Here is a 12,994-nt window from a genome sequence, read left to right as displayed (position 1 = left end):
GTCATATCATTTAATATATGTTCTCTGCTTTAGACCTCAAAACAACTGTGGGATAATCCACAGATATGTAGTACTTCCCGTTGGGTATTGGTCCCTAATCTAAACATGGCAGGTAAAATTGGGTTTCTTTCTCCGAGGAATGTACAGCTTAGTGAGAATGATACTTTATTGGCCCCTTCTTCCAGATGAAAAAACTATGCCTTCAGGGCGGTGAATAATTAGTCCAAAATCATACAGCCAGCAAAAGGAGGGAACCTGGGCATCCAACTCCAGATAGTTTGATGCCAGTGGCTGCCACTTGACCACCTTGAGGATTTGCATCCCTCGGGAGGCTGCACTGCCTCCTCAGTAATCTTCAGCTGCTGATACCTGTACGTACCAAGGCTTCTCAACAGCAGCACTGTTGACATTTTGGACCAGGCGATTCTTTGCTGTAGGATTTTTTAGCCGCATCCATGGCCACTATCCACTAGATCCCAGTGGCACCCTGCCCCTGGTTACGATGACCAAAAATGTCTCCAGACATTACCGAATCACCACTGGTTGAGAGCCACTGGTATACATCATTTATCTCCTCCTGGGTCTCTGAGAGGTAACAATTACTTGGGGCATGACAGCTCCCAAATCACTTTTGAGTGGGGAGATCTTGAAGAGAACAGAGGAAACAGTGTGGCCTGAGTGTTTGAAAAGCCTGTCCGACTAGGAAAATAAAAGACTCAGAAGACAAATGAAGTGGGAAAAAAGAAAGGGAGACGTGACAGAGGCAGAGAGGAGCTCATAGGAAATCACTCAAGTTACTCAGCGTATACTAATCAAGTTAATTCACCCTAACAAAGACATATAAAGTCTGGCCTCATTGTACCTCCACTCCGTTTGGAAAATGCTGGTACGCTTAGCAAATAACCTTGACCACTTTTGTGAAAAGATTTATTTTCCTTTGCAACATAGTACCAGGCGTGAACTCCCTGAACTGGCAACTTGCAGGAGACTTCAGAGATGTCAGCCTTCCCCCAAGCTCGTAATTTGTTTTCCAGAAAAAGTCACAATTCCCTGAGGAGTTGGCAAAAGTCACAAACAAACAAACAAAACAATGGTAGCTAAGCTTTTCCAGGTTTTCCAAGAGAGAGATCCTACTTAGACTAAGTTAATTAATAAGGGCGTTAACACAAAGCATCATTTGTATTTTCTTAACCTCTTTTATCTATGGATCTCTACAAAACCTATAGACATTTATTAATTTCTTCTCATAATGGTCGGGGAAATCATTGTGATTTTTCTGTTTTATAGATGAAGAAGCCAAGTTATGGAGTCCACAAAAATTAGTGAGAAATCCAGAAACAGACTATGAGAATTTTCACTCTGAGCCATTCTCGATGCTCAGCGCTACCCCAGATCTCCAGCTGCCCAATAGTAAGCTAATCATGATAATCCTTCAATTGTATACTAAATTTTATGTTTTCATAAGCTTTAAAATATTCCGTAGTCTCTTCACTTGATCCATAAAATAGCGGGCCTATAAAGGCTGTGACTTTAACAAAATTAAATAGTGATAGTACTTGAATTAAAACCCAGATCTCATGATTCTTAGTCTAGTACTCTTTGTACTTGGTAAACAAGCCCGTAATTCCTTGTAGATGATATTTAACTTACAGAAAACATAATTAAGATAAAGATTCTAATCCACATAGAATTCCAGACCTATTCCATCCTTTCATGCATGAACACCTCATTACGTAGGCCTTTAAGAGTTAGCTTTCATGAGGAAAAGAGAAAGTCACTGAGGTATGAATGAAAAGCACCTAGTAACTCTGAAATTAAATTTACCTTCGTGTTGATCTAGTAGACAAAAAGTTTATGAGACTCCCCCAAAGAAGTCCTGAATAGTTATCCTTTGAGAACTCAACTGTAAGGAATGAATTCTTAATTTTTTAGTAATATATAGAAATGATTTCTGAGATAATGTGTCATTGAGATTTAGGAATCACCAATTCTAAGCACCTTGTCCAGGCTATCCCCGGCAGGATCTTACTAATCTTTCTTTGCTCCCCGAGTGCCTAGCACATGTTTGTGAATGCAGGAACCCACATGGGTGATAGGTATGAGCACTAATAAGTAACTTGCAACAGCCTTAGCTTCTTGAACATAGTCTCCTTCCCAAAGGAAAATGGAAAATTCCCAGCTATATTCCATTTGAAATAATTGGGTATGAATATAGTCTGGAAATAAATGTGCTTTACATACTCCCTTTACGATTCACTGTAAAAGGAGGTGCTAACAGTCCTCTTGATAGATTAGCAGGCTCTTAGAAAGGAGTGATTCAGCACGCGGTGTACACACTCGGCACCTTGGATTGTCACTACTCATTGCCTATCTTTCTCCCTTGCTCTTGAGGGTCAACACCTAGCAGTGTCTAGCACTTATTAGGAGCACAGTAAATGTTTGTTGAAGGAATGCATGAATAATAATTGAAATTAAAAAAATTAATTTCCTCTTTTTTGGATGATTTAAACCCTCCCTTTTAAAATGTTTGAAGTGCCATTTGCTCTTTAAGGACTTTTGTAATCAGCCCAGCCTATTATAATTTTACCCTTCCCTGTCTTCACATAATACTTGTCATTTAGACTCGCTATCTTGAATTATTTAGTTTTTAAATGCATATGCCCTTTCTTCCCAGCTATATGATAAAATCCTTGAGGGCAGGACTGTGTGTGCTGTTGCCTCCTACAGTGTCTTAAATCTAGTAGGATCTTAATGCTGGAGCTGTTACCAGATTTACTTAGTATTTTGGCATCTCTACAGAAGACTTCAGCACTCTTAAGAAAACCACAATGCGACAGCCCCCCACACCCATTTGGATGGCTATTAGAAAAAAAAGCAAAAAACAGAAAATGACAGGTGTTAGCAAGGATATGGAGAACCCTTATGCACTGTTGGTGGGAATGCAAAATGGTGCAGCCACTGTGTATGGTAGTTCCTGAAAACCGTATGGTGTTTCCTCAAAAAGTTAAAAATAGAATTACCATATGATTTAGCAATACCTATTCTGGGTATATCCCCAAAAGAATTGAAAGCAGGGTCTCGAAGAAATATTTGTAGACCCTTGTTCGTAGCAGTGTTATTCACAATACCCAAGAGGCAGAGGCAACCTGTGTCTATTCATAGATAAATATTTTTATGTTATGTGTATGTAACCACAATGTTTTTAAAAAAGAGCACTGAATAGGGAATCAAAAGACCAAGGTTGGAGTTCTTGGTTGTTCCCTGATGACTAATGAATCTTGAGCAAGTTGCTTTTTTACTCATGCCTTGATTTCTTCATCTTTAAACAGGATAATAAAACCTGCCCAGCTTCTGCGTTTGTGTAAGGATGAAAAAGAAAAAAATAGCAACAACCAATTACTCTTACGATAATATTGTGAGTATAGTTTTTCCAGTATTCCAGTGTCCCTGATCTCTTTTAACATTTATTGCAAGTTTCGCGTCTTATTTCATAATAAAATACTCCTAAAGATACCTCAGCAATAACCTGTTACCACTTCAAAGGATATGTACGCTGAACTCTTTGAATTGGGCTGCTCACCTTATAATTTGGTCCTGGGAAAAACAGCAAATAAATAGCCTTTATGAGGACTACTGATGACCTAAGGTGCTAATTACTAATGTGGTTTAGCATTAATTGAGGAAATACAAGCTCGGGATATTCATGTGAGCATAAGTAAGCCAGTCCCAAATTGCAATAAGAGGAAGAATTAACATCTGCTTAGTACCTACTAAGTGTCAAGCCCTATAGTAGGTGTGTTCCATGCATTATCTCATTTAATCCTCACAACACTTTGTCAGGTTAATAATATTATAACTTTTTATAAATAGGAAAATGAAGCTCAGAGAGGTTAAGTCACTTACCCAAGATCACACAGTGAATGACAGAGATGGAATTTGAGTCCAGGTCTGTGTGACTCAGATGCTCATACTCTTTCTACTGTTACACTGCCTCTCGAAATATATTTGCCTTTGCCTATTGGTAATAGAGTTAATGATAAATGGTATATATTTGATGTATATTTACATTTATATTAATTATCTTACTTGATCATTAGAAGTAAGATAGGCTGTGTAGAGATGATTATCACTGCTTTACAAATGAGAAAACAGCTAGAAAATTTAACTTACCTAACATCAACCAACCAAAAAATTATAACAAAACTTGAAAATAGGGACTGCAGTTCTCAGACCCATGTTTTTTCCACATCAGCCTCATGAGAGCAGAATTTTAGCTCTGAATTTTCTGGTTCTGACATTTTTTTAATGGGAGCAAAAGAGTGAACATCTTGACTGTCTTGTAATTCTTGTTATAGATTAAACACATGTTCAACCCTGTTCTCTCTTGTTCCCAAATCACTAAAATGACAGTGAGTTAATATTTTTAAAGTTATCAGCTCACAAGGACAAGGGGAATAGCAAGAAAATAGCAAATGAGGAATAGCAACACATTTTTGGAAGATAGAAAGTTGAGCTGAGAAAACTGAATTCCAAATGTTTGAGAGGGGTATACTAACAAGTGGCAAGCAGATTCATATTGCAGAACACTAACTAGAATGTCAGGAATTAGAAGGAGCAAATACTACAGCAGCAGAGATATGTGAGGCTGAAAGTCTGCGTAAGTTAAACTACCAGTTCCCTTCTTCATCCTGCTCAGTTAGGCAACTATCCCTCCACCTCTTTGGCAGAACCCTGGGAGCTTATTTCGTGAAAAAAATTGAACTTAAAGAAGCTTTAAAGTGAGATACCAGACACAGCTAAAGATCATAGCTGGGAAGGCTGGGGTAGAAGGATACCACACTGAAAATAGAGATCAGATGAATGTCTTCACACTAAATGGTGAAACTTGCTCAACCCTCTTGCTGTTTCACTCCCAGAATGTTGTCAGCAAGATATATTCTCCAGGTAGGATAGCAGAGAATTAATTTTGAGAGGAAGTTAAGATTGAACCCCAGAAGTAAGATCTATAGAACTGATACTTGAGAATCTCCCAGCAAAACAAATAGGCCCCCACTTTATCATCTTGCAGTAAAATCCACCAACCAACAAACTCTTCTTGTTAACAGAGGTTCCAAATACCTTTGTCCACTCTTAAATATGAAGGGACAGCAAAGGATCACCAGATAGTTGAGAGAAACCTTCACCGAGAAAGATAGTATCACATAGAAATGCAAAAGAAAAAAGAAACTGAGAGGAAACAGAGACAATATAGAGAGCAGAAGAATGTCTTTTAAAAAATGATAAACATCCTCTGAGTTAGTATAAAATAGTGCACCCATGAAACAAAGACAAGAGTCTCCAAAAAGGAACAATCAGAGAATAACTCTGGGAAATTAAAACTATAATAGCAAAAATAAATAATCCATAGAAACGTTAACATATAAAATTGAGGAAATCTCCCCGAAAATAGAATAAAAAGAAATGAAAATAGGAGAGAAAAGACAATTAGAAGATGAATCCATAAGATCCAACCCTAACTCTTAACTTTAACCTAACCCTAACCTCTAACCCCTAACCAACCCTAACCCTAACCTGCTAATAGTTCTAGAAATAGAAAAAACACAAGGAAGGAAATTATCAAAGAAACTGCCAGAAGATCTTTGATAACTGAAGAACATGAGTTTTCAGATTGATAGAGCCTTCTGAGTGCCCAGCATAATGAAAAAACTATAAACAACAACAAAAAATGAGAAAAAAACAAAAACACGGGAAAAACAACAACTGGCATATCATCATGAAATTTCTAAACACAAGGGATAAAGAGAAAAAAATTGATGATAGGATGTGAGGAAGTATCAGGGAAAGTGGAATGGATTACTTATAAAGGAGTAGGTAATAAGAGTAGCATATTTTTCAACATTAACGTTGGTAGCTAGAAAATAATGAAACAGTGCTTTCAAAATTCTGAGAGACAGTTATTTTCACCCAAGAATTCTATACTAAATCATGTTATCAATCAAGTGAGAGGGACAATTAAAGATATTTTCAGGCATGCAAGGATCAAAAATTTTACTCCCCTTTCCCCACCCCCAGTTGGGACACTACTGGAGGATGTGCTCTATTCAAACAAGAGAGACAAAGATAGAGGTTTTAGGAAACAGTACCAACATAGGAAAGAGGTAAAAGGAAGTCCCAAGATGACAGCTATACCACAGACCTAGGGAGAGACAGTCAGACTGAAGAAAGGAATGCTCCAGTGGAGTATTCCCAGTGAAACTGATAGAATGTCTGACATGTTTGACAGTATTGTAAATAGTTCAGGCATTTTTACATTTCTGTTGGAGAGTCTAGAAGAATTGGTGATAATGGTAAAGAAAATTTGGCAAGCAAAAAACTGAGGCAATTATTAATTCCAAGAGGAATAAAAAGTTGTATAAAAAAGAAAATGTAATCATAATTCAAACTGATCCAGAAGTAAACCACTTACAGAGTTTCAATAAGATAACATGAAACGTGGATTTAGTTTAAAATATTGTGATATAACAATATTGGGAGGCTGGGGGAAGGGAAAATATAAGGTGTTGGATCTTGATCTTTTATATTAGGTACTGTTTAAAATTTACAAATCAAGAAATAGCAGTATAAATATTTTATTTAGGAAAACTGGTAAATATGAACAGAAAAGCAAGTGAAAGAGTCTGGAAGGGTGTCTTAGGCTTTGGGGAGGCCATTGCTTTTCTTGTTGTTAAGACTGTGTGTGTGTGTGTGTGTGTGTGTGTGTGTGTGTGAGAGAGAGAGAGAGAGACAGAGAGAGAGAGAGACAGAGACAGAGACAGAGAGAGAGACAAAGAGAGACAGAGAGACAGAGAGAGACAGAGAGAGAGAGAGAGAGAGAGAGAGAGAGAAAGAGAGCGAGAGAGAAAGAGAGAGAGAAAGAGAGAGAGGAAGAGAGAGAGGAGGGAGGGAAAGGGAGGGAAAGGGAAAACACTTTTTTTAGGAGCCTTATAGTTCCAAATGACTTTCTTTTAGCCACATGACTTTTAGAGTATTTACATGTATTACTTTAATAAATATTTAAAATGAGAGATAGAGAGAGAGAGAGAGAGAGAAGGAAAAGAAGGAAGGAAAGGAGGGAGAGAGGGAGGAATGGAGGGAGGGAAGAGAAGGAAAAGGAAAGAAAGGAAAGGGAGAGAAAAAATCTTGTGTCCATTCAGACCTGTGATGTAAAATGACATTATGAATTTTCTTTATAGAGAAGTCCTGGAGGAATACTTGAAAATAACAATCCTAGATAGTTGAGAAGAATGAAATCCAACTATTTAGGCCATTTTCTTTGAGGTGCCATTTAGTTTGGGGTGCCACATGTGTTCCCCTCCCCGCAAAATGAGAAAAATAAGGTGAAATGCTAGAGCATTGCTATCTTCTGAGTTGTAATCAGTCTTACTGACTGATTTTTTTAAATTGTGAATTAAATGAATGTCGTAGATCTTCTGGACTCTCAAAAAGATGTTATCCTCAAGATTAATGTTGTGAGACTGTCTTGTATGTGGAATTAGGAGACCTGATGTTTAAATGCCCTCCACCACTTCTTGGCTCTGTGACCTTAGCTATAATATTGTTTCTGGCCCTCCCATTTCTTCTGTTTACTCCAGAAGCTAAATTTCAATTAATAGTATTTTAAAAAGAACTGCTTCATGCTAAATTCATCTAATATAAATATATTCCAGGGTACTTATTAGGGATTATTCAGTCTCCTGTATTAAACAATAAGAACTTTTAAAATACCAACTATATCTTTGACTCTGAAATTTCCCACATATCCTGTTGTTCTCTGCTTCTAATAGGCACCAAATCAATGTTTCCTGAGATTTATTGACTGATATTGTGAAGAGAATGTTTGTCACTAATTGTTCCTGTAATTAATTCCCTGTTTGACAAAGAAAGTTCCAAATGCTTCAGGAAAATTCTATCTTCATCATCAAATTTAGGCTTAAGTTAGAGCTAAACAATAAATTGAAAACAAAACAGTATTTTCTTTCAAAGGAAGAGTTCCTTAGTGATGTATATTTTTATAAAAAAGGAAAGATTTTATTCAAAACACTGGAGTACCCCGCATATTTGATAAGTTTAATTCCTATTCTTATTTCTGTCCGTGTTCTAATGAGTATTAACAGAAGAATTTGTGACCCATCTAAACAAATAAGACGATGTATGTATGGAAAGATGAAGCCTGATGAAGGAGATATAAAGAGTTTTTATGATCTTGAAAAGTATATAACAGAGTGGGATTCAATTTTTTCAACAATACCTAGAATATTAGAATTTCAGACCACCTTTGGAAATTTAAAACACTTCAGATCACCTTTGGAAATTTTATTTTAGGAAAGTAAAAATAAAATTGCTCTGTAGATAGTAGATCTTAAATTTATAAAAAAAACTATTTCATCTATTTTAGAACACTATGATTTTTCAATTAAGGCTATGTTATTATTATAGCTAATATTTATTGAGTATTTCCTTTTGAACACTTTTTTAAGATCCTTAATACATTATCTTATTTTCCTATCTCAACCCTGTGAAAAAGGTACTATAATTATCCCCATTTTACAAATAAGAAAATGAGCTCAAAAAGATTAAGTAACATTATCTTTCATGTATGATCTCATCATTTCCTAGATATTGTACTTCCTTTAGATATGCCAACTTTTTTTTTTCTTTTTATAGTAGCTATGTCATACTGATGGTTCAGCCTTTAAAGATTTTTTTTCAGTCTGGTTCTGTTACCATTATAATTATATCTCCTATCTTCATGTTATGCATTAATTTTGTAGGCATAGATTTCTCTAATTTGTTGATAAAAATGTTGAAGGTACAAGGCCAGATATGGCTCACTACTATAGACCCTTGTCCAGGTTCACACGGTCCTTTCCATCAGCAAGGAGGAGAACCTTGAAAGCTACACAGCCATTGCTGAGATGACCACTGTATAGGCCCTGCAGGAATACCGGGCTCTCGCATCCCAATTTCATCAGTGAATATGATTGGTTTGGGGGCTGGGTTTGAAAAGTGAAAAGAGGATGAAGAATTTAGACCAGGAGCATCCCCTTCACCCTTCACTGGGGTTATGCACAATTCTAGGTCAGACAAATATGAAGAAAAAGGGATCCAGTACCCCGGTAACCTTCCCTTCCCTCTAGGTAGATCTAAGTTCTGTGTATTCTGACTCTACTACTCACTTTTACAAAGAGATGAGCTTTCTTTGGTTAAGCTTTCCCGTTTCCCTACCTCAAGACTGGAGTCCTTCACCTTTTCTGAATTTTTCAGTGGTACCACTTTCCCTTCTCCTGCCTCAGTCCCAGCATTCGCACAGAGACAGTTTGGAACAAAACATTGGCCAGTTTATGAGTATTAAAAATTGTAACTCAGCCCCAAGTATGCCCTTCACCATTTCTTGTTCATATTTTTCAAAATGGAAATTTATATTGTTTCTCTGGCTTAAAGGAAATAAATGCTCATAAATGAAACATGCAAGCCATGTAGACTTTTTATTCTGCATATAAAAATACACACACATTTTTACAAAACTGGCATCATAAGATGCATTCTACTCTATAATTTTTTCAGTTAATATATTGTGGTCTTCTTTCTATGTCAATACTAACATACCAATCCTATTGTTAAAATTGCATAATAAAGGGGGCCATAAAGTCTGGAAAAATAGGCAAATACACATAGCGATTTATTGATATAACATTACAATACATGATATGTTCAATGTTTAGTCCTTCATTAGCAATGTATAGTTCAATGAACTGTGCAAAACTGCAATTAACATGATACATAAATGTACTTTTTCCATCAATCCCTACACATGCGTCAAAATGTATTTTCTCAGTTGATTGTGGCTTTGGTTTGACTGAATAAGCCTGTTCCTTTGGTGTACTCCAGAAGAAGTACCCAAGGGGATGAGTATCTATCTGATTCTTTTATAAATTTATGTTTCTAGACTTCTGTGGTCCCTCTGTATCATTGTGTGGATATACTATAATTTATTTAACCAGTCCTTTTTTAATGGACTCTTAGGTTATTTTGCTTTTCAAAATTGTGAATAATACAGTGAACATTTATATTCATTTTCATATGTCTTTGTGTCTTATCAGATTACCTCATTAAGATAAAGTTGTAGAATTAATGGGTCAAAATGTATGATATTTAAAATATGATAAGTTACTGCTAAACTGCCTTCTACCAAAGTTGAATCAGCTTACATTCCCACTAACATTTGAATCAGCTTATGCTTTTACCTACTGTATATGAGACTGGCTTTTCCCCCACAAATTCACCACCACTGGGTATCATTAATCATTTAAAATTTTGTCAATATGATGAGCAAAAACTGATGTCTTATTATTTTAATTTTAATTTATCAATCTGAGGTGTTTCCTACATCAATTTTGAAAAATGTTTTAACTTCATTAGAAACTCCAATCAGTTTTCTAAAGTGGTTGTATACTTTTACACTCCCACCCACAATGGAGAGCGTTTCAGTTACTTCGCATATTCATCAAAAATTGGCATTGTCGGTCTTTTAATTGTAGTCAATCTGGTGAATGTGTAGTGGCATCTCATTTTGGTTCTTATTTGCATTCCCTACATGAGTAATGATGTTGAGCACCTTTTCATATATTTGTTGACCATTTGGATATCTTTTGTGATGTATTTATTCAAATCTTTTGCTCAATTTTTTAATTGTGTTGTCTTTTTTTTTTATATATTAGTAGGAGTTCTTTATATATTATGGATACAAGTCTTTTGACAGAGAGATGAGGTGTGATCAAAATACATGATGAATGTTTAAATTTAAAAAATTTTATTGTAGTAAAAGACACATTGCCATTAATCCCCCTCAAAATATTCCCCCTCGCTTCGAGAACACACTTATTCCATCGTTCTTGCCACTTTGTGAAGCAGTTCTGGAAGTCCTCTTTTGTGTCTTTAGTTGCGCTGTTGTGGCTGCCTCGATGTCCTGAATTGATTAAAAATGTTTATCTTTCGTGGTCATTTTGACTTTGGGGAAGAGCCAGAAGTCACACGGTGCCAGATTCGATGAATAAGGTGGAGAAGACACTCTGTAATATTTTTATTTGACAGAAATTGCCATACCAGAAGCCATGTGTGACACCGAGGGTTGTCATGATGGAGAATGAGACCATTTGCCCATTTCATGTTAATGTGTTGTTTGTGATCCAAGATTTATGGCACGCTTTTTTTTTCTTTTTTTTTTTTAGGGGAGAGCGCGAACGCAGTCCCCCACTACCACAAATTATGCAGTCGAGTTTCCCACATTTGGGGAAATCACAGGGGTCAGCACATCCGGAGTGCAATGGATAAGCCTCGCCCTGGGAAAACCACCTTCGTGATCATGGTATCTCCCCTGCCAGGTAAGTATATGGCACACTTTTAAAACACACCTTCTCACAACTGTAACTAACACCCAACTGACTGCACCGAACAAGTAACTTGTCACACTGTTACTAAGGTTCGATGCGCTGCTCCCTGTATTGAAGATCCTGCCTTTCCATTGGATGACACTGGGCAGCAACGTTCACCATATTGTTTGTCATGCTTTGTATGTTGTAAATATTTTCTCCCAGTCTGTGGCATGCCCTTTCACTTTTTTATTCGTCTCTGTTGATGAGCTCATAGGCTGACTCTTGCTTGTTGTGGAATATTTGTTGTATATTTTATAATTTTAAAATTACATTCTATAATTTTTAAGTGACATTTTATTTTTTTAAGAGCTCATCTTTAGCAGGGCTTTATCTGTGTGAATTTTGTGTGATCTAGGTTGAGGTTATCCCTTCTAGTGAGGTTTAGTATTTATTTGCTCTTGTCAAATGCCTTGATGTCAGAGCATTTGTTTTACTTTAATGTTTGGTCTTACAGGTCCTAAAAACATGTAGTTTGTGTAAATATGATCTTCAAACTCACCTGAGGGTCGGTCTATGGTTAAAAATTCTTGAGGGAGACTTTTTTCATGCAGAGGAAAGCTAAAATAGATATACTTCCTTGCTATTTTTCTGTGACAGTGGAAAAACTCTGGTTCATTTTTTGACTGAAGATCCCAATTTTTCCTGGGCTTCCTGCTTCATTTTCTGTCCATCTGTCTTTTAAAACACAATGAATGTCCTTAATTCCAAGACAAGCAACCTTTTTCACCCCCCCATCTATAGGCTCAATCCTAAAGTTTTAGCTATTTATTTTTTAGTTCATGGTATTTTTGTCAGCAATTTAAGGTCTTTTGTAGCAGAGGGTTTTCAGAAAATCTAGACTGAAGTATTGCTGGAAATGCTATGCTAAACATTTCTGTACCCATCAAACTATTCCTTTTCTCATCTCACAGTCTCTTGGGAGAAAAGATGTAATAAAGATGTGAGGGTCTCTTGAGTCAACACAGACTTACTTGGAGTCTGGAAAGTCAAAACAGTGTACTATAACTCTCTTCATTAATATTCTGTGCACTCCTTGAGTATTTTGTTAACATTTGGTTTTGCTTAATTTTACCCACATCCTCTTTTTCTCAGAAATGGGGATTCTCATGGCTTCGAACATCAAATAGCTCTTAAAAGTAAAACTGTGATGGATTGAGTATGAATGAATGAAACATGGATTACATTTCCCTTGAAATACATATGGATTTAATGATTCGCAGGAAAGCTCATCATAATTTAAAAAGATTTGGGATAATGTTTGAGATGTTAGAGACGTGCAAAAGTTTGCTTGATTATACTGTCCCAGCTTCCAGATTTCCTCTGAAACTGATGTCACAGCCATAGACCAAATAGTCCCAACCAAGAAGTGAAAAAGTCTAGCAGTTTCTGGCATATACAAGCATTTAAGAAATTTCAGCTTAATCTCTATTTTTCAAGTGTTTTAAATACCCCTAAACTGATTTCGATGGAAGAAACTTCTTTTTTTTTTTTGGAAGAAACTTCTTTCATACCTGCCCTCAGGA

The 12,994-nt window shown here is 36.3% G+C and overlaps 1 long non-coding RNA gene across 1 annotated transcript; it reads left to right on the top strand.

The window, feature by feature from the left end:
• The first annotated feature begins 1,321 nt into the window (after window positions 1-1,321).
• On the top strand, window positions 1,322-11,378 carry LOC308491201. The gene is made up of 3 exons (XR_013992308.1): window positions 1,322-1,410; window positions 3,330-3,415; window positions 11,268-11,378. It is a non-coding gene; the product is annotated as an uncharacterized lncRNA (long non-coding RNA).
• Window positions 11,379-12,994: the final 1,616 nt, after the last annotated feature.

This window comes from Rhinolophus hipposideros, assembly GCF_964194185.1.
Source record: "Rhinolophus hipposideros genome assembly, chromosome: 22".
Taxonomy (NCBI): Eukaryota; Metazoa; Chordata; class Mammalia; order Chiroptera; family Rhinolophidae; genus Rhinolophus; species Rhinolophus hipposideros.
The sequence above is the reverse complement of the archived record's forward strand: the minus strand, read 5'-3'. Positions and strand labels throughout refer to the sequence as shown.